The following is a 20,198-nucleotide window of genomic DNA, read 5'->3' on the forward strand; positions in this document are numbered from 1 at the left end:
GTCACAACGGGTCGGACACGACTTCGCAACTAACAAAAACAAACAATCATACAAGGCATATGTTGAAGGGAATAAAGTGATATGGTTGGTGGGTTTTTTACACTGCTGCAGGCTACATTCAGACTGCTAGTTTTGCTTGAGTGCAAAGACTGCAGAGAGGAGGGGTCAAAATTGCTCCCTTCCATCACCAGAGCCATGCTGATGGGAGAGGAAAATTTGTCATGTTTCTAATCCACACAGCTATTATGTGAGTCTCTGAATGAACTTGCCTGGACATGTCTGCTGAAGGGAGGGCATCATCTTCTGTGCATCTTGTATCTATTGTTTCCTGTAGTGAGTTGGTGCTTATAAACAGCTGCTTTCACACCATGGGCTTGCCACATTTTAAGCTGCCCAGCTGCTTGTCTTCCTCCTCTCCCCCCTCCAAACATTTTGCATCGTTCTGTTTGGGCACAGGCAATTAATAGCACATCCTATCCACAAGATGTCTGCAAGTATAGGGAGGTGATTTTTTAAAGTTTTTAAACAATTTGTTTTATTTCTATGCAGTTACTTACGATCCTCAAAAAAATTAAAACTGAGAAGTTGGGAAATGCTGGGGATCGTTTCAGAACACAGTTGCAGGAGGGCTTCAATGCACATCAGGCGCAAGGGAAACCTCAGCTAAAAATTGAGAGGAAACCTATTACCGCAGGCTTTTTGGAATCTACTGCAAAGGTGATTTCACACAGAATTGAATCAGCAACCACACTACCTGCCTTTGCTGTATGCTACACATCCTTGAACTCAACTGTGAAATGATCGCAAGCATCACAGAACAGCAAGAAGGCAACAGCCATGGTGTTGTTGTCCTGCTGAAGTCCTTCCCACTCTCATTGTGTGTAGTAGGATCTCACATAGATACATATCCTTACACTTGCTCATATAGCAGTCATAGAAAATACTACATTACCTTCTATTCACTAGTTTAATAAGTAGTATGTCAGCTTTTGAAAGAATTTGTTTTGGGTTTTGAAGGCAGTACAACAAATTATACTTTCCTAAGCAAAGCTTCCTTACTAAGTGTGGTCATTCAACTGATTGATGTCCTAGTTGCATCACATAATCTGCATTTCCCTTTGCTTTTTCAATTCTGTGCCCACTAATGGTTCAGTCTTGATCATGTTGTACATGTAAAAGTGGGAAGGGAACAATGTACAGTTCAAATAATTATTTACAAAAGTTATAGCCCACCTTTCTAGCCAATCAGGGCCACAAAGGCAGCTGACAATATATAAAGTTCACCATGATGTACATAAAAAACAAACATTAAAATAGAACAGGAAGAGATCACTGAAGTGACATCAGACGAACCAAAGAATTCTCCCCCTGGCAGAAGACAGCAGTAGATGAATATCCCTGGGGATGGAGGACCAGAATTCTACCACCTAAACTGGAAAGGCCCCCTTCTCAGGATGCCTAATTTCAAAAGACATAGACACCTGAAGTAGAGCCTCATAAAATTGCAGTACTGGGCAGGAAAGTCTCAAGTCATATAGAATTTAAAAGATCAGCACCACTACTTTGAATTTGGCCCAGCAACAAATTAGAAACCAGTACAGATGACTCATGTCTGAAGTGCATGGTCCTCATAATCCACTTCAGTCAATATCCTACCTGCAGTATTCATGGGCAGTCCCAGAGGGAATACATTGCAGTAGCCTAGTCTAGATGAGACTAGGTCATGAACCAGAGTGGCCAGATTGCTTCTGCCCCCAAAACACCACAGCTTGTTAGTGAAAGTTGGCAAAAAGCACACCTGGTCACAACCACCACCTGTTCATCCAGCAGTAGCCCTAGGCCCACCACACTCCCCTACAGACCTGCTCCTTCTGGGGAATATAATCCCATCCAGAACAGGAGATGCCTCAATGGCTATAGAGGGATGTATTAAAAATAAAACTTGGGAAAGAAACATTTTTGAGATAACCAGACCCTCCCCTGAGATTTTCCTGTAGTTGAAGACCTAGTCATTTAAGGATTTAATTTTTTGGGGGGGGGGATGTTTACATAATTCAGGACAGTTCCATTCTGCCATTAGACAATTCAGTTTGTCCAACCCAAGATTTTGTGTTCTAGCATAAATTGTGCTTCAGGAGTACCGGTTTGCTTGTTCCAGAATTGTTCTTCCAAAATCCTAACCACCAGATAAATGGGCATTTCCAGCAAATAAGTTACTCCTGGCTCTCACCCTACTAGATATTTGAGTCCAATGGCAACTTTAAGACCAACAAAGATTCATTCAAGGCGTGAGCTTTCATGTGCATGCATACTTCCTCAGACCACGTGCATGCACATGATAGCTCATGCCTGGAATAAAACTTAGTTGGTCTTAAAGGTGCCGACTGCAGCTACCCGCTTGAATCTACCTTGACACAATGTTATTGACATTATTTTCAACATGTCCGCTAGGTGTCACATTTGACTTGTGTGGTCTCTGTAAGAACAAAACACGATCGAACTTTGTACTGAACAATTCAGCAGGAAATCTGTAAAGTTCTGGTTTTCTTGCTTATACAAGGGGGAGGGGGAGATATACAGCAGCAATGAGAGCAGGGGAGTGGTGGAAAGTGCCATCAAGTGAGAGGTGACTTGTGATGAGCTCCAAGATTTTTCACAGGAGTAGACAACCAGGTGGTTCACCATTGCCCACTTCTGTGCAGCAACCCTAGGCTTTCTTGGTGGTCTCTCATCCAGGTCAGAGCAGATGTTTTGTTCCACCCTGTTTTCCTAATCAGATTCATTTTCCTTTCCCCAGCTGCTGTTTGTTTTCTCCCCTTCCCAACAATCTGGAAGATGCTCTAAAGCAGGGGTGGTCAAAACTGTGGTCCTCCAGATGTTCATGGACTACAATTCCCATGAGCTCCTGCCAGCAAATGCTGTCAGGGGCGCATGGGAATTGTAGTTCATGAACATCTGGAGGACCACAGGTTGACTACCCCTGCTCTAAAGTTCATAAAGTTTAAGAAAACTGGTACAAAAAGCTCTTAATCAATTTAAATCTCTGGCCTTCGCTTCTGTCAAAAGATCCTTGCAATGCTGTGATCTTTAAAGCCAACATTACTTTGCATTTTTCCCCCAGTCTTCTTGGCACCCATGAAGCAGTGGCCCATTTAATCATTTACATAGAGACAACCTGGAATTTTAAAAAAGGTGATCTTTTGTACCTGACGTCATAACTGTATCACAAGCAATTAGATGACTTACATAACAAGAGATCATTGTGATATTTGAATTTTACATACTTAAATCTCTTCCTCCATGGCTCCTTAATGCTGCTGTTTACAATATTTTTTTCTTCAGAAACACGCATGTGGGCTGTGCCTCACTGTGTGTGTCCAACAGTCTATGGAAGCTACTGCTAGGATGAAAAATTGTTAGTGTTTAAGATTCCTGTTCAATTCCGCCCCCCCCCCCCGCTTGTTATTTGGAACACTGCATTCTGTTTTCTCACCCAGCTCTTTTATACCAGGTAAGTTTCTAAGTTTCTACATTACTTCTTTGATAATGATACCTGGAAAAAGAGCAGCTTTGAAACATGTTTAGAACTGTTCTGCAGCACACAAGCCGTCTCCTGTTAAGACATTCTTAGACTTTCTCCTTAGCCACAGTGTGTTCCATAGGAACTGCTATCATGTTTGCCTCAGGAATTAACCCTTTCCTGCCACAGAACATGGAATATTTGCTGACACAGAATTTGAGCCCAAAGTCACTCCCTCCCACCTTCTGTTCTAATCCCCTCCAGAAAGCACCAATAAAAACTTTAAGTTACTTTCATTGCTGCTTTCCCCCTCCCATTGATTCTGCTTCCCCTTCCCTCACTGTCCCCCTTCTTTCCCCAAATTGCCTATCATACCAGGCCATTCCTCTCCCCATTTGCCAGAACTAGCTTTCTGGATTCTTTCTTCCCCATCCTGTTTCTGCCACCCCAGAGCACTCCAGTCCCCTCTTAGTGTTTCTTTCTGTTCCTATTCTCTCAGGGCACATCCCCTGGATGCACATTAGTCCTTATCATCCCTCCCCTCTCACCCCTTCCTTCTTTGCCCTCATTTTTTCTCTCTTTAAATTCCGATTTAATCCTCCCCCTCCTGCCATTCCCTCACCTGTCTCTAACCGCACGCTCTTAAAGTCAACTGATGCCTGAGATTTAGGCAAGATAACTGAACCAAGGTCCTGCGATGGTGCCATCTGCCGAGGTTGCCAAGGCAACCCGAATGGTGCCCAAACACGTGAGATGAGGGAATCCTGCTAGGGACTGCCATTTTGGTTGCCTTAGCAACCTCATCACACAGCTCGACAGCTGCATCACGTGTCATGACAGGGCAGGTGCACGTGTACGTTCAGAAATTCCTTTTTGTTGTTTTTGGTTCTCTCCCCCCCCCCAACCGAAAACGATGGTCATAAAGCAATTTAGTTATTTTTACATGTGTGGCAGTCCTCTTTGTACTGACCATGGGTTGCCCTTGAAACTGTTTAAGAGCTTCAAAGGGTGCAGAATGCTATGGCCAGGATGTTGACTGGAGTGGCTGAAGGGATCTTATCATTGCAAGTCTCTCTACACTGTCTCCTAATTAAAGTCCTGGTGTTGAGAATCAGCTTGGGGTAGTGGTTAGGAGTGCAGACTTCTAATTTGACAAGCTGGGTTTGATTCCCCACTCCCCCACATGCAGCCAGCTGGGTGACCTTGGGCTCACCACAACACTAATAAAGCTGTTCTGACCGAGCAGGAAAATCAGGGCTCTCTCAGCCTCACCGGATGTCTGTTGTGGGGAGAGGAAAGGGAAGGCAACTGTAAGCCGCTTTGAGCCTCCTTCAGGTAGGGAAAACCGACACATAAGAACCAACTTTTCTTCTTTTAAACCCCCATGTGGTTTGGGACCAACCTACCTGAAGGACGTCCTACTCTGTTATGCCCCTGCCTACCCACTGCAGTCATCTACCAAGGGCTTGCTTTTAGTTTTCAGTGCTCCTGCCTTTCAAAATTATGCAGGTGATAACGCAGAAGAGGCCTTCTCGAGGATGGCATCAAAACTCTGAAACACCACCCGGTAGGGAGTTGCCCTAGGCCCTGTGGTGGCTGCACAAGCCTGGGGGCCCAGTGAGATATGTCACTGGCGGTGTCGAAGCCCCTGGGTGGCACTGAGCCTGGAGCAAAAGTGGCCGGGGGAAAGCCTCTGTGGGTTCCCCTGGAGCAGCTGCCTGCCAGCCGGCAGAGAATCCTCCCATGTTGTTGTTCTCTGGGGGAGTGAGCACAGTCCCTCAACCCCCCCCCCCAGCTCTCTAGTGAGCTACAAGAGAGCTGGGGGGGGGACACTGCTGGTTTGCCCAGGCAGCCTTGGGTTCTACACTGGGCTCGGTGAGGGGGGGGGGGTGATGGAATTCTGCTCACACAACTCTCTTTTCATATAATTAATATCAGTGTTGATTTTCCGCTCTTTCTTTGTTATGCAGTCAGAAGTAGAAATGCAGTACCTGTGATCTCTGACTCCTTGGCAAATAACACACACACACCCCTAAGCAAAAATATTCAAGAGCAGGTTCTCTGTTCCAACCTTCCATGGTTTATCATTCTATTCCCAACAGAATATGAGAAGAAATGGGTACCCATGCAGTGTTAAGAATCTCTATCCGTGGATATTTAGCCAGGAAATGCACGCCACTGATTTCCAAATAATTGTGTTTAAGAGCCAAGTGCTGGTGAACTAAGCAGGATGCCAGAAGGCAGAGCTCTTGGCAAGCACCCCCCCCCCCTTTCTCAAACATTTCAAGTGTTAATATCAAACTATGAAGGGTTCTTTTCTCTCGCATGTTTCCCCTCAAAAGCTACTCCTGAAGCAAACATTTCCAACAAACACTTCTACTTCCAAGTGTGGAAACACCTGAAACGCCGCTGACAACAGACCTTGCCTCTCATGTGATCTATAATAATGGCAATTTGAACTGGAGCATTCAGGGACATGGGCTAGCTGTTGGCGCATTGCCTGCTTTCCTTGCTAGGAAGTGCTGTGTCAGTCTTTAGGAAGCTGATTTGGAATACGTTAGTAAGCTGGAAGGGACAAAACAGTTGATTCTTCCCTTCAGGCAAGTGCAGGCAAAAGGTACACACTTCTTGTCCTACCCACAGCTGAAGGGTCTGGCACCAAATAAGGCCCCAGCAGCATTAAAAGGTCGAGAAGAACAAGCTGTAGAAAAAATCTTACAAAGCAGAGGGAAACAATGGTGACTGGAGAACTCTAAGCTATTGTCCATGTACTCACCGGAACTCATTTGCTCCTTCTTCCCCCTGTCATACCGTTGTTAATTCTTATAACTCTGTCTCCATGCCCTGATGGCTCATGGGCTCACACTGCTCTCTAAGCAGCAATGGCACTTGCCCATTCTCCCTCTATGCCATGACATTGTATCTGAGGAAGTGTGCATGTACAAAAAACTCATAATCACTGAACATTATAAAATTGAAGTTGCCTGCAGCCAACTCACTCCCTACCTCCCTGGCCCTCCCTGGGGGTGTGCTGCCAATAGGGAGATACTCCTCTGCCAATGAAGGCCAGTCGGTTCAAATTGCAATTTGCCAATGAAGTCCAATCAAATTGCATGCAGACAACATAAACCCCACCTGATTGGCCCTCCCTGGGAGTGTGCAGACAATAGGAAGAGAACACTCTGCCAGGGAGGGCAAATCAAATTGCACTCTTTCAATGAGGACCAATCAGTTCAAATTGCAATCTGCCAATGAGGGCCAATTAATTCAAACTGCATGCAGACATTGTACCCCCTACCTGATTGGCCCTTCCTGGGGTGGTGTGCTGCCATAGGGAGAGAGCACTCTTCCAATGAGGACCAACTGTGAGGCTTATCTGTCCTCTTCCTGCTGCTTCCTGGGTGGAAGAGGTCCTGCTGCTGGTAAGTTGATCCATTCTCTATCTCCCCCAGGTAAGGGGTGGGGGAAAGCCAGCTGCCTCCTGTGTTTGTGTCAGGTGTCGGCTCTCTGCTGGAAGGAAGCACAGATGAGCTGCACAGGAGACAGAGATAATAAGTATTTTTTAAAAATGCCAAGGGACAGGCAGAATGCAATGAATGTCTTGACAGTCCAGTGAGTCAAGGGTTCTTTCAGGCAGTCCAAGGACATCAGCAGAAGGAGCAGGTCACAGGTTGCGTGCATAACCCAGGCCTCCCAGCCTCAAGTTAATATAGGCTGTCAGCAAACTCTCAATTATCACTCTGTGACGTCTTAAAGGCTTCTGCAGTCAGCAACTGTCTTGCTAACGTGGTCTGGTGCCTTTTAGACCGGAGCTCTCTTCCAGCACATAGCTGGCATTGCTTAATTGGCTCAGGTGAGCCAGGTGGGCTGACAAGGCAGGGAGCTGCAGCTGGAGGCTTGGCAGAGGAATGAGGAGCTTCTGTAAGAACTTTGGAATCCAAGCCCTGGTTTGTCTGCACCTTTATTCTCTCCTGCTGGTCAGAGCTCACTGCCTGTTGAACATCTGGCTGGACTAAGCTCTCATCCAGTTGAGGCTTGGATGAAGCTGGAAGCTCCTGACAAGGCTTTTCTGCTGAAGAGTCCTCATTAATGGGACCTGGGCTCACAACACTTCCCAGTGGCCCTGCAGCTGGCCATCGGAGCACTCTTTGCTTTCCCCTACCTTCCCTCTACTCAGAGGGACTGGTGGGATCCAGCAGCTTTCATGACCCAACCTGGCAGCCAAGGCCATGGGAAGGAGGCAGCCCCCCCCCCACCCACAGCATTACCTGTCCAGCCTGTCCTTTGGGAGATGTGGCTGAGTGGGAAGGAGGTAATCCACCCACCATGGCCTTCCCCACCAGAGCAGCCTAGCCTTTGGGAGAAGTGGGACTGGGTGGGAAAGAGACAGTTCCCATGGCCCTGCCCACCAATATGGCCTTTAGGAGATGGGCAGGAAGGAGGCAGCTGCAGTGCAGCCTTCCCTGCCCAGCCTTTGGGATATGTGGGGGGCAGGAAAGTGTCAGCCCCCCCTGTAGCCTTTCTAGCCCAGCCTTTGGAAGATATGGGGGGTGGGAAGGTGGCAGCCCACCCTTCCACAGCCTGCCCGGCCTGGCCTTTGTAAGATGCGGAGTTGGATGGGAAGGTGGGGACATATATAGGCAATGTTGTATGGGGATGGGGAATAGGAGGACTAAAGGTAAAGGTATCCCCTGCGCAAGCACTGGGTCATCTCTGACCCTTGGGGTGACGCCCTCTAGCGTTTTCATGGCAGACTCAATACGGGGTGGTTTGCCATTCCCTTCCCCAGTCATTACCATTTTTACCCCCCAGCAAGCTGGATACTCATTTTACCGACCTTGGAAGGATGGAAGGCTGAGTCAACCTTGAGTCGGCTGCTGGAATCGAACTCCCAGCCTCATGGTCAGAGCTTCAGACAGCATGTCGCTGCTTTACCACTCTGTGCCACAAGAGGCTCATATAGGAGGGCTAGTGCCCCTCAAAAGCAGCTATTTTCTTCAGGAGAACTGAAGCCTCCCTTCCCTCCTCCCTCTTTGTCTCTCTTTTCTCTTTCATCCTGTCTTTGTCTTTCCTCTTCCTGAAGGTTTCCGGCCCCCATCTGGAATCTGGCACCCCAGCTGGCTGCATGTGGAGGTGGAGTTAGGAATCAAATCAAGCTCTTGAGATTACAGCTTGCTACTCTTTAACCACTTCACCACACTGGATCTCAAGATCCGAGTGGGGGAGGGCCAGAACCCAGAAAGGTCACAGTGCAGGTGTGTGCGCTAGTGCCTGTTGTATTCCTGGGTGCAACTCCCTAGTACCTTGAGTAGAGCTTTGTTGTTCTTAAAGGTGCCAGTGGACTCTAAATTTGTACCCTCTATTCCAGTTTAGGGAGGGAGGGAGAGAGGTCCCTGTTGGAAGTTTGTAGCAACTTGGAAGAGGGGGGAAATCCTGTTGGAAGCAGCCAGTTGGTCTTCCAAGGAGAGTTGGTTCTTATATGCTGCTTTTCTCTAACCGAAGGAGTCTCAAAGCGGCTTACAGTCACCTTCCCTTTCTTCTCCCCACAACAGACACCCTGTGAGGTAGGTGACGCTGAGAGAGCCCTGATATTCCTGCTAGGTCAGAACAGCTTTATCAGTACTGTGGTGAGGCCAAGGTCACCCAGCTGACTGCACATGGGGATGTGGGGAATCAGTCCCGGCTTGCCAGATTAGAAGTCAGTGCTTCTAACCACTACACCAAGTTGGCTTGTACCTGATTATGGAATCACAGAATTACAGAACTAGAACGTACCTCCAGGGTCATCTAGTTCAACTCACTACTACTTGCTCACCCACAGTGTCCTCAATTCCATGCCCAGATGATGCCTCACCCAAACCAGAAGCCCTGGCCAATCTGGCCTGAAGGAAATTAATCTTCCAACACCACAGTAGCAAACTGCATTTCCCTGGGTGTGCAAGAAAGGGTCACAGAGCCAAACACTGACACAACCTTTCCTGCCCACCCACTCACAATGTGCCTAATGTGGATTTTGTCTCAAAGAAGCCTTGCTTTTGGTTCATACCAAGTGGGCCTTCCTTCTCATCCCTACTGTCCACTCATTTTCCCACGAAGCCTGATGACTCTCCTTATGAGCACCTTCAGCACTGTAACAAATGTTCCCATGCTAAGCTGTGACTGGCCCAACCTTTAGGGTTTCCCACAGCAATTTGTCTTCTTAACTCCACCCACACTGTTCCAGATAAGGATGACTAAACCACACAAGGTCATCCTCCCTCCCAGTGATGGGAGTAGCCTTAACTTTCCAGATAAAGTATTGGTGCATGGTGTTGTCTTTTTACTTGACGACTATCAGCATTTACCCTCATTTTCTAAGTACAGATAAGTGATTTACGGATGTTTTAGTAGAGGCACGTGTAAGGGATGGGCTAAGGAGGTCAGGGAGCATTCTATTGAGAGTCAAGAAACCAGGATCAAAGGCAGCTAGCATACAGAGATTAAAAGATAACGCATTCTAGTTCCAGTTTCCCTTGAACTTCTTCAGAAAGCTTGTACATTATGTTTTCTCCCTTCTAATAGCCTAGCATGACAACAGACTGCTAGGTTTTTTTTGCATTGCAGTAAAGGTCAATTCTTAATAGCTTTTGCTTACAAAACAAAACATGCCTGCATCATAACACTGCATTCAGAACCTGAGAGAGAAGGTCCACGTACTTTACAAAGTCAGGTGGTATATCTAGAATCTGAGGGGGTGACAGTTCAAGCTACAACACTGCTTGTCCCCCTATAACTAGACTAGGCAAAGAAGACATGAGTTTTGATAACACTTAAAACATCAAACTTAAGAACTCTAAAGGAACTATGATAACTACAGGCAATGCTTATGAAATTATGGGTCATGCTGCAATGTAAGGAAAATTGACATGCAAAAACAAATATGATAGAACCCCCCCCCCCAAAAAAAGATCTACTGTCAGTCAAATCAACTTTATATAAAATATATAGCCCTCTTTAAGTATTTGAAAGGTTGTCAACTTGGAGGAGGGCAGAATGCTGTTTCCATTGTACCTGTTTTCATTATCTGTACCTGTTTCCTGTTCCCTGTAAACCACCCTGAGCCTTCGGGGGAAGGCGGTATATAAATATAAATAAATAAATTGACTGCAGAGGAAAGGACGCGCAGTAATAGGTCTAAACTACAAGTACAACGATATAGGCTAGATATCAGGGGGAAAAATTTCACAGAGTAGTTCAGCAGTGGAATAGGCTGCCTATGGAGGTGGTGAGTTCCCCCTCACTGGCAGTCTTCAAACAAAGGTTGGATACACACTTTTCAGCATTTGGTGGCAGAGGCTCCTGGGAATTGTAGTCCATGAACATCTGGAGGACCACAGGTTGAGGATCCCTGATTTAGGATGCTTTGGGCTGATCCTGCGTTGAGCAGGGGGTTGGACTAGATGGCCTGTGTGGCCCAACTCTATGATTCTATAGTCTTCATCAGACGTAATTATTTGTGATTTTTTGAAGCAGAATAAGATGGAATATAAATGAAGCTGAGTAAGTAATAAAGTGAGAATGAGGGACTGGGTAAAAGAAAGGTTGGTTGGTGAGTGGGACCATGAACAGACATACAGATCTTTCCAAAAAGAAAATCCTGAGGTTTGCAGAAAAATCTGAAAGGGGAAAAAGTATATTGGCAGTTAACTCCCCCCACGACAGAATCAGCACCTGTAGCTTTAAGATATGGATACCCTTTTAGCGCTCAATGGCTATTGTAGGGAATACTAGACAAACAATACTGCTAGACTTCAGGCCTTGGTTTCTATTAGTATAAGGCAGTGAGAAGGGGAAGGTCTTTTCAAGGGCTCTTTTAGTCTCACAGGCCACTCCTCTTGTCCTGGAGGGCATACTCATTGGCCATGCCTGGTAGTTAGTGCTGCTTGAATGCCAGTATGGCATAGCAGTAAAAGTGACAGGCTCTAGAACACCCAGGATTGAATTATATAAGCTGCTTAGGGTCTCTACCAGGGGAAAAAGCAAGGTATAAATAAATTAAATAAATAAGCTGAGCTTGAGGGACAGAGAAGATTGCTGGGTGGGAAGAAGAAAAGGAGGAAAAGGAAGGAAGATGGGGGGCTGTCAGGAGTAGAGATGCCACACTCCAGGTGGGACCTACGGATCCCCCTGAATTATACATCTCTAGAGATATCAGTTCCGCTGGAGAAAATGGACACTATGAAGGATGGACTCTACAGCATCATACTCCACTGAGGTCTCTGTCCTCCCCAGACACCATTCCCAAATCTTCAGGCATTTCCCAACCTGGGCCTGGCAACTCTACCCCACCCTCCCATGCCAGTGGAGAGGTGGGAGAGAAGAAATGGGAGGGGATACAGGGGGAAAGGAGGCCATGAGGATTTTCAGCTTAACAACAACAACAGCACGTTACATTAAAAATAATTGCTGTTTGTTCTCTGCTTCTCACTGTGTCAGAGGTATTATTTTTTTAAAAATTCTGTACTACAAAACCATGTTCTGACCTAGCAAGCTAATTGTTCTGCATATGCATCCCATAATGCACATGACTGAGGCATGGCAACTTGCCTTAAAGCCATTTCATGAAAGTATGGCAGGAGTGATCTAAACCAGCAATGTCACTATTTTTGCTTTTGATTCACCCATGTTTTCAGTTACAACTTGTATTGTAGCTCCTCTCTCTTGAAGCCTGAAATGGTAACACTCCCAGGATAGAGGCAGGTGAAAAAGTACAACCACAACAAAACACACAACATGACAACAGCATTTCTTTCTGTGTTCTCCTTCCACCGTGAGAAACTGTATCTTCTTACAGACAATAAGGAAGTCCAACTCTTCAACCACCTCCACTGCCTCAGTCTTTTTACAATTCTTGTATATGTTCACATAGAACAAGAACAGAATACATTATTCTGCTCTGCCCTGTTCATCGCCTTTAAGCATGGTTTCTGTGCCATCCATGGAAAAAAACAATCCTTTATCCAAGCCAGAGATCAGCACCCAAACTCATTTAAAATGCTGGGCCTCAGCCTCTAAACCTACCAAGTAATACTCAAGAAAAGAGACTATGTCTGAAAGTCTGCAGAGTGCCTGCCCGCCTCTGCACATGGGCCACCTGCTGTGCTTTCCACTCCCCCTGTCTGTGATTAGGGGGTGGGGCTTCCAAGTAACAGATGTGTCTTCCAGGCAGACTTGAATCTTGGATCTATCTTTTATTGAAGAAACACACGACACAGTGAAAGATTAACAGCAATAAACAAAGCCTGGTATCAGCGGGGGGACTAAGGTGAAATACGTGAAAGAAACTGAAAGCAGGTAACATTTTTATAAACCATGGGGAAACAACTCAACGGGAGCCTAAAACCAATCTTGGGTTTTGTCTGAGGAAACCATGTAAGGTAGAGCTGTAGAGTGAGTGACATTGGGGGCGTTCCATCACTCTAAGGAGATAGGATGTCTATCTTTGTCTTAACCCTCTGACCCCTCCTTTCTCCTGGCTTGTCCTCTCAGGGTCTCTATATGGCCTTCCATAGGTCTCTCCTGTAGACACAATACCTTCATACTCCCACAACACACGGTGTCAAATCAGCTAACCACTTTTTTAACAGGGAAAGTACCCTTTTGATTAGGCCTTTTTCTCTTCTTTTGACTGCAACCTGAATTGGAATGTATCTACTTGGAATAAATCTTTTACCTTTTTTGCAATATACTTCTTTGGGGATTTATTATTATTTGAATTTATTTCCTGCCACTCACGGCAAAGCCGGCTCATGGCGGGTTACAAGATAATAATAAAATGGAATTCCCTTAAAAACTGCACTTAGTTTCATGCTTCTATGGCTGGGCAAAGCTCTGCTATATTCACCAAATATCCCAGTAAGAACACCATGAAAGCAGTTTTATTTTATAAGCCAGACGTGCTTGCCTGTTTCCACATGCACACATTCACATCTCTTTTTACGCTGTTCTTGATTTCCATCAACCATGGGAATTTGGGCAGATTAAGGAAGCTGCTGTGAAAGCAGAAGAGGAACGTGAAAGTGGCAGAAAGAAATGCCTTGCTGTTCCCCACGACTTAAAAAAACCCCAAAACTTCACAGGGAAAATGCTTCATACAGCCCCATTTATCTCATTTAGAAATCATGAACCTGCATCCTAAGATTATTGCAATGGAAGGGGGAGGACATGGTGGGTTGGCACAAGGCACAAAGAACAGAGGCTTGAAGTGTCTAAGATGTATCTAGTCCAGGGGTAGTCAAACTGCAGCCCTCCAGATGTCCATGGACTACAGTTCCCATGAGCCCCTGCCAGCAAATGCTGGCAGGGGCTCTTGGGAAATGTAGTCCATGGACATCTGGAGGGCCACAGTTTGACTACTCCTGCACTAAAGGCTTCCCAACAGTGGTACTTACTTTGAGCTTATTGGGGAGCCACATTTGCTCTCCACCATCAACCTAAAGGGCTACTTGCCTACTGAAGGGCATGCGTGCTCAGATTTGGGCAGCAGACGCAGGCTCACCCGCTCTGCCTCGTGCTGATGAAAAACACAAGAGGGCAGTGACCGAAGGGAGGGAATCTCAGGCTTCTCACTGCAGGAGCTTCCCACGGTTGGTTTGGTCACCAGCATCCCAGTCAGTCTTGCAGGCTGGTTCACAGCAGGAGCAAGGAGCTTGGGCACTCCTCTTTGTTCTTGCTCTCTAGCCATAAGGAGACCTGTATCTCGATTGCTTCGAACCAGGGGGGGAGGAAGGCAGCAGTGAAAGAAGTGAAGGTGTTTAAGGCTTCCTAGTGAAGAAACCTGTCTGCAACACTGATAAGCCTCTCTTCCCAGGCAGAAAAAGCTCCTATAATGGGAAGGCTGTGTGCCCTCGACTTTCCTACCTGCCCCCTTGCTCTCTTTTCAGCATGAGATGCTGCAGCTCAGGAGAGGAAGGGAGATTGCCAAAGGTGGCTGGGGAGAAAGGCAAGTAAAACCACCACTGCACGGTGGCCAGTCAGCACTTTTTCTGACTGTGGCTGTGCTGGTGGCAATGGTTTTATTCTCTTTTCTCTGTGTCCAGCTTTCTTCCTGACAGCTGTAAAGGTTGTAGAGAGGGGGCAGGGGATTTTTGGAGAGTAAGGACCCTTTACGCCAACACCTGAAAAGAGAAGGCACCTGAGGAAGACTCACAGCTTACCCATTGTCTCAGGCAGCAATTGTTTCAAGGTGGGAACACCTGCCAGCACAAGCCCACTGGACCAGGGCCTTGTTCATGTCCCCCCAAAACAGGCCAGGTGCCATATTAGGGGATGGTACTGAGACAGTCACAGGTGATATGTCCAAGAGCCATATGTGGCACCTGAACCACTATCCCTGCCCTACATTTTATAATTAAGAGAACAAGTTGTATCACTGCTCCCCCTCCCCAATTACTTTTACATGCCAGGGACACAATGAACTTTAGGCATAACCCTGCAAGCCACCTGAGCATGAAAGTAAGGTGGAAAGAGCTTGCCCTCCCATGAACAACATCTGATGGGGTTGCTTACATCGTCAGCGCTACTTTTGAAGTTCTTCTTGAATCACGAAAGCACTGCTGGTAGTGAAGAGCCTTGATCTCTCTTGCAGGACACCTATAATCTGATGGATGATGATTAACATGGAATGAAGGCAAGGCACTGCTGACAAGCAGGCCAGGTTATTTCCAGATTCCTTGCACTACTAGGTTTTTATCTGCTCTGATAACTACCAAATGAAGTCCTAGGAAGAATAAACAAGGGCTAAGTGTACATAGAAAATGGAATAGCGATCAGTTCCCATTAAAAACAAAATGCTTCTGCTATACAACATGATAACCAAAATCCTGCTGCCAGCTCTAAGGAGAACGGCATCTTATCTTACAGTTCTGTATTCTTCACCATATATGGACATCAAAGTCCAAGGATTAGATCCAGGTATGAGGTGAGATACAGATGTTTGTGCACATATAGGCTATCTTTTGCATTCCTCAGTCTGTTTGCTGCCTTTCCCGGCAAGCTATGGACGTCTATGAAGGTTTGTTTATTTATGTACTTTATTTCTGGTCTGCCTTTCTCACGGAGAATCAAGGCAAACAATCAATAAAAACAAGAATGGCAAGATAGACAGAACCAACCAAACATTAACACAGGAGGCAACAACAAGAGCTCTGCCCTTTTTAGTTGTGTTCAGCCCCAGCTGAATCATGAATGCAGAATGTGGCCATTTTGGTGAAACCAGCCATAGTTTCCCAGACCAAAGGAAGAAGTCAAGTTGTTGGTTTATATACCCCACTTTTCAAAAGAGGCACAAAGTGGCTTACAATCGCCTTCCCTTCCTCTCCCCTTAACAGATACTCTGTGAGGTAGGTGGGACTGAGACAATTCTGAGAGAACTGTGACTGGCCCAAGGTCATCCAGCTGGCTGCATGTGGAGGAGGGGGTAATCAAACTAGCTTCTGTCATTCATAGCCACTACACCAAGCTGGCTCTTAAAGGCCAAATACTATTTATTGTCAGCTACATGGTAAATCAGAAAAGGGCTGATTTACTATAACAGAAGCATAAACAAAATCAGAGTCCAGTGACAACTTTAAGACCAACAAAGATTTAATCCAGGCGTGAGCTTTCGAGTGCAAGCACTTTTCCTCAGACTATGAACTTCCATCATGACAGTGGGAATATAAAGCAAAAGTTAATTCTGTTATATTAGTAAACTGTGTCACAACATTTTTCTGGTTCTGGGAACCATTCAAAGGGAGCGAAAGAGTTCCTGATCCTTGTTTAACTAAGAAGCATAAACGTGAGGGTTGTAAATAGAATTCATGCTTTTTCATCTATGTAACTGTGTGTTTCTTTTTCCCTCCAGTTTCCATAGTACTCTGCACTCCCAGGAATGTGCTGATCATGGCAATGTATGCAGAGCTCACATCTGGCCATGGGACAAATGTATTTGTATATTAGGGGAAATAAAAAAGCATCCAAAGACTATCTTAGGTTTTAATCTGTCTAAATATCAAAGAATGAAATCTCTCTCACAATTTTTAGAACAATTATTATTTGCAAGTGGAACTACAGCCAGGGTGGTATAATGGTTAAGAGTTTTGGAATAATAGAAGAAGAATTGGTTCTTATATGCTGCTTTTCTCTACCTGAAGGAGTCTTAAAGCGGCTTACATTTGCCTTCCCTTTTCTCTCCCCACAACAGACACCCTGTGAGCCCTGATATTACTGCTTGGTCAGGACAGCTTTATCAGTACTGTGGCGAGCCCAAGGTCACCCAGCTGGCTGCATGTGGAGGAGAGGGGAATCAAACCCAGCTTGACAGATTAGAAGTCCGCGCTCCTAACCACTACACCAAGCTGGCTGTATTGTTATAACAGCTGAGAGACCTGGGTATGAATCCCCCCTCATGTCATGTACGCTCACTGGGCCTACCTTGCAGGAGGATCAAATGGAGGAGAGGAGAATGCTGTAAATTGCCTTGGATCCCCATGGGGAGAAAGGCATGGTACAAATGACGTAAAATAAATAAAAACGTTAAAAAATTCTTTCCTGGGGGATCAGGGCAGCTCCTTGGAGAAAAATTTAATTGCTTCTTTTTTTTTGCAATCCACGGTTTATAAAGGGCAATTTCATTTGCTTCATGGTCAACATTCTGCTCGTCAAATCTGACACCACCACCAATCTATCCAGTGTAATGTTTTTAAGTGCTGCCCAAGGAAGAGAGGCCCAGCTGAAGTCATATCATGGACAATAGTCAATAGCAGAACAGCTGTGAATAGCTTCAGTTCCTTGTCACAGGGTAACACAAACATAGAGGAATTGCCATGCAAAAGGCAGCTGACTGGATAAGAACCAATAGGCACAGTGTTAGATGCTGATGTATATTAACACAGCCAACTTCTACCTAAAACTTCTAGGCATATAGCAGATCCAAACCAACAGGATGTAGGAATATCCCATTTCCCAAATACTGACCATGGGGATTTTTGCTCATGACTTGTAAGGGTCCTGAGCCAGATGTTTAGACCAAGAAGTTACCATGAGTCTTCTGCAACTTATTCCTCTCTCTTTTTCTTTTTTAAAAGGAAAATGGTGATAACACTGTTGCTACCATCAGTAAACTAGTTGAAAACCAGTGTGCTGAAAAACCAGTTGGCAGAAGCAAGGTGCAACTACTAGTGTTCCCACAAAAGAAGCAAAACAAAACCATGAACACTAGAGCAAAACAATGAGTATCTAGTTTTCAAAATGTAATTACAAATGTATTTGTACAGAAACTGCATAACCGTTTAAAGATGATTTAAGCAGCAAACATACCAGCATGGTTAGCAGCAGTTCAGAAGACAATTTCAGCTGAAAAATCCATACCCATCGTATCTAAGCACACAACTAATCCTAGTGGAATTCCGGCACCTCTTCTTTGCAGTCATCTTGGGAAACCTGACATTTTAAATACAAAGAAAGCAAAACTGACGGGTGTTAAAATGGCATGTCAAGGAGGTATGGAAGGTCTGAAACTGAAAGACAGACTTTGATAAACCAGAGTCATAAAGAAGCAGAATGGCAACTAGTATGATACAGATGTGGAGGCCCACAGCAGAGGGAGATCAAGGACTGGTAGGTATGTGAAGGCCCTGGGGAAAATAATGGCTTTTCCCCTGAAAACTTTTTTTTAGTTTTTCCAATGAAGAACTGGAAATTCAATCCAATGAAGAACTGAAATGTCAGTCAAATGTTTAATCAGGGCTCCTCTTGCCTTTTTGTTATCGGAATACCAGATCCCCTGGTCCAGGGGTAGTCAACCTGTGGTCCTCCAGATGTCCATGGACTACAATTCCCATGAACCCCTGCCAGCGTTTGCTGGCAGGGACTTATGGGAATTGTAGTCCATGGACATCTGGAGGACCACAGGTTGACTACCCCTGCCCTGGTCATCTCCTGGTCCTGTGGCATGCCATGGTCCCATCTCTAGCAAGTGACTTATTATTTTCTTTTTCCATATCAGTTAGATTCCTTCAGTAAGCAGTTAACTGAGTGTTGTAAGAAACTGCCACTTCCTGCTTCTTCTTTGCTTATAACAAACCATATATCTTTTGTTTCAATCAGCTGTAAGGAAAAGATTTAAGAAGGTACCTCTTTTTCTCAATAGTAGTTGCAGCTATTATGCACTTACAAAGAACCTCAAAACTTCTGCACCTTGTTCACTGTTGGTTTTCAGGGGATTGTACCCTCCTGTCCTCTGGAGGGCAAATGCAGACTGGAATAAGGGCAGAAGATGCTCTGCAGCACATACATATTGCTTTTTCCCTTACAGAGTTACAGAGAGCTGTAACAATGCTGCTGTCACAAGAAATCTAAGAGGAGGAAGGAAGCTTTTTTTCTTCCATTGGCCTGGCAACAGTGTAGGAGAAAAGGACTGTGCAGGAAATAGAAGCCAACTCCCCTGGCCATGACAATGCGTTTGCAGAACAGATACAACAATGATGTTGCAGTTACCACAAGGTAAGAAAAGAGGAAAGGAGAGACCTTGTCATCTTCCTGCAGAGTCTCTGTTGGTTGCAGCACTGCCTTGGAACAAGTAAAAATTGAGGGCCCATACTTCAGGAACAGAGCAGCCTGATGTTGGTAAAGTCCTTCCTACTCCCTCTTTAGCTCTGCTGACTGACATTTTCATTGCACGTAAACATGGCTCCAGCAGGAATTCTTGGAAGAACTGATGACCAGAGAGACTGTCATTACACAAATATCCTTGGTAATAAATCCCGCAGTACACACTATTGAAGGGATGGGGGGAAGCTGGGATTTGATGTGTCTCGCAATTCTCACTAAAATCAGAGATCTCGTTAGATTTATATTGCACAACTGGAACCTCAAAGTTAGCTGTAGAGGGAAACATTTTCCCATCCACCTTGATAAACAATTCTATGGTAATACAGGACTGCCATATCAATAGAATTTCTGCGATACGTGAAATAAAACATGGAAATTAATCCTGTCCATAATAAATGAAAATAATAAAAGTAACTAGAAGTCACTGACAGTTGTACCATTCTGCCTTGAGAAACAAGCTACAGATTAATTTCCTTTTTTAATGTCCTCTCTCACCATATTTGGAGGCATCTTAAACATGGCATGGAGAAAGAAGACAGTTCAAAAATAGATATACACAAATTCTCAAGGGCGGCTCCCTGCTTTTTGATGGCATTCCGCCAGAAAAGAGACAGTGCAAACAGTTTGTTAGGATCAGAGATGGTGAAATATGGTGTGTGTGTGTGTGGGGGGGGGGGAACCTAACTCTCTGGGTGGCCTTGGACAAGCCAGACTCATAGCTGAGGGATTCTGCTACGAGGCCACCCAGAATGCTTTCAGTCGAGCTAGAGTTTTCACAAATATCTCTCCTATACCTAAATAATATTCCTTGCACTGGCTCTCCCACTGGCAAAGAATATCACACATTTGGCATACATACATTCCTCCAGGTCCTCGCCATACCACATGCAGCATATGCTGGTTTCTCATCTAGCTACATTATAAATAAACAAGGGTGGGCTACAGCAGCAAGGCAGTGACACATGATCTGGCTTCAGAGAAATAACGCTGCTACAAAAATCTGGCACTCTGTACTGCTTCTTTAGGATATGATTCCTTGCTTTCAGGA

At 45.3% G+C, this 20,198-nt stretch overlaps 1 long non-coding RNA gene across 1 annotated transcript; it reads right to left on the bottom strand.

The window, feature by feature from the left end:
* Positions 1 to 14,098: 14,098 nt before the first annotated feature.
* On the bottom strand, positions 14,099 to 18,374 carry LOC143844517 (uncharacterized). The gene is made up of 3 exons (XR_013234010.1): positions 17,858 to 18,374; positions 15,068 to 15,158; positions 14,099 to 14,676 (listed from the first exon to the last, which is right to left on the bottom strand). It is a non-coding gene; the product is annotated as an uncharacterized LOC143844517 (long non-coding RNA).
* Between the last annotated feature and the right edge of the window lie 1,824 nt (positions 18,375 to 20,198).

The sequence above is a fragment of the Paroedura picta genome, chromosome 9 (genome assembly GCF_049243985.1).
Source record: "Paroedura picta isolate Pp20150507F chromosome 9, Ppicta_v3.0, whole genome shotgun sequence".
Lineage (NCBI taxonomy): Eukaryota > Metazoa > Chordata > Lepidosauria > Squamata > Gekkonidae > Paroedura > Paroedura picta.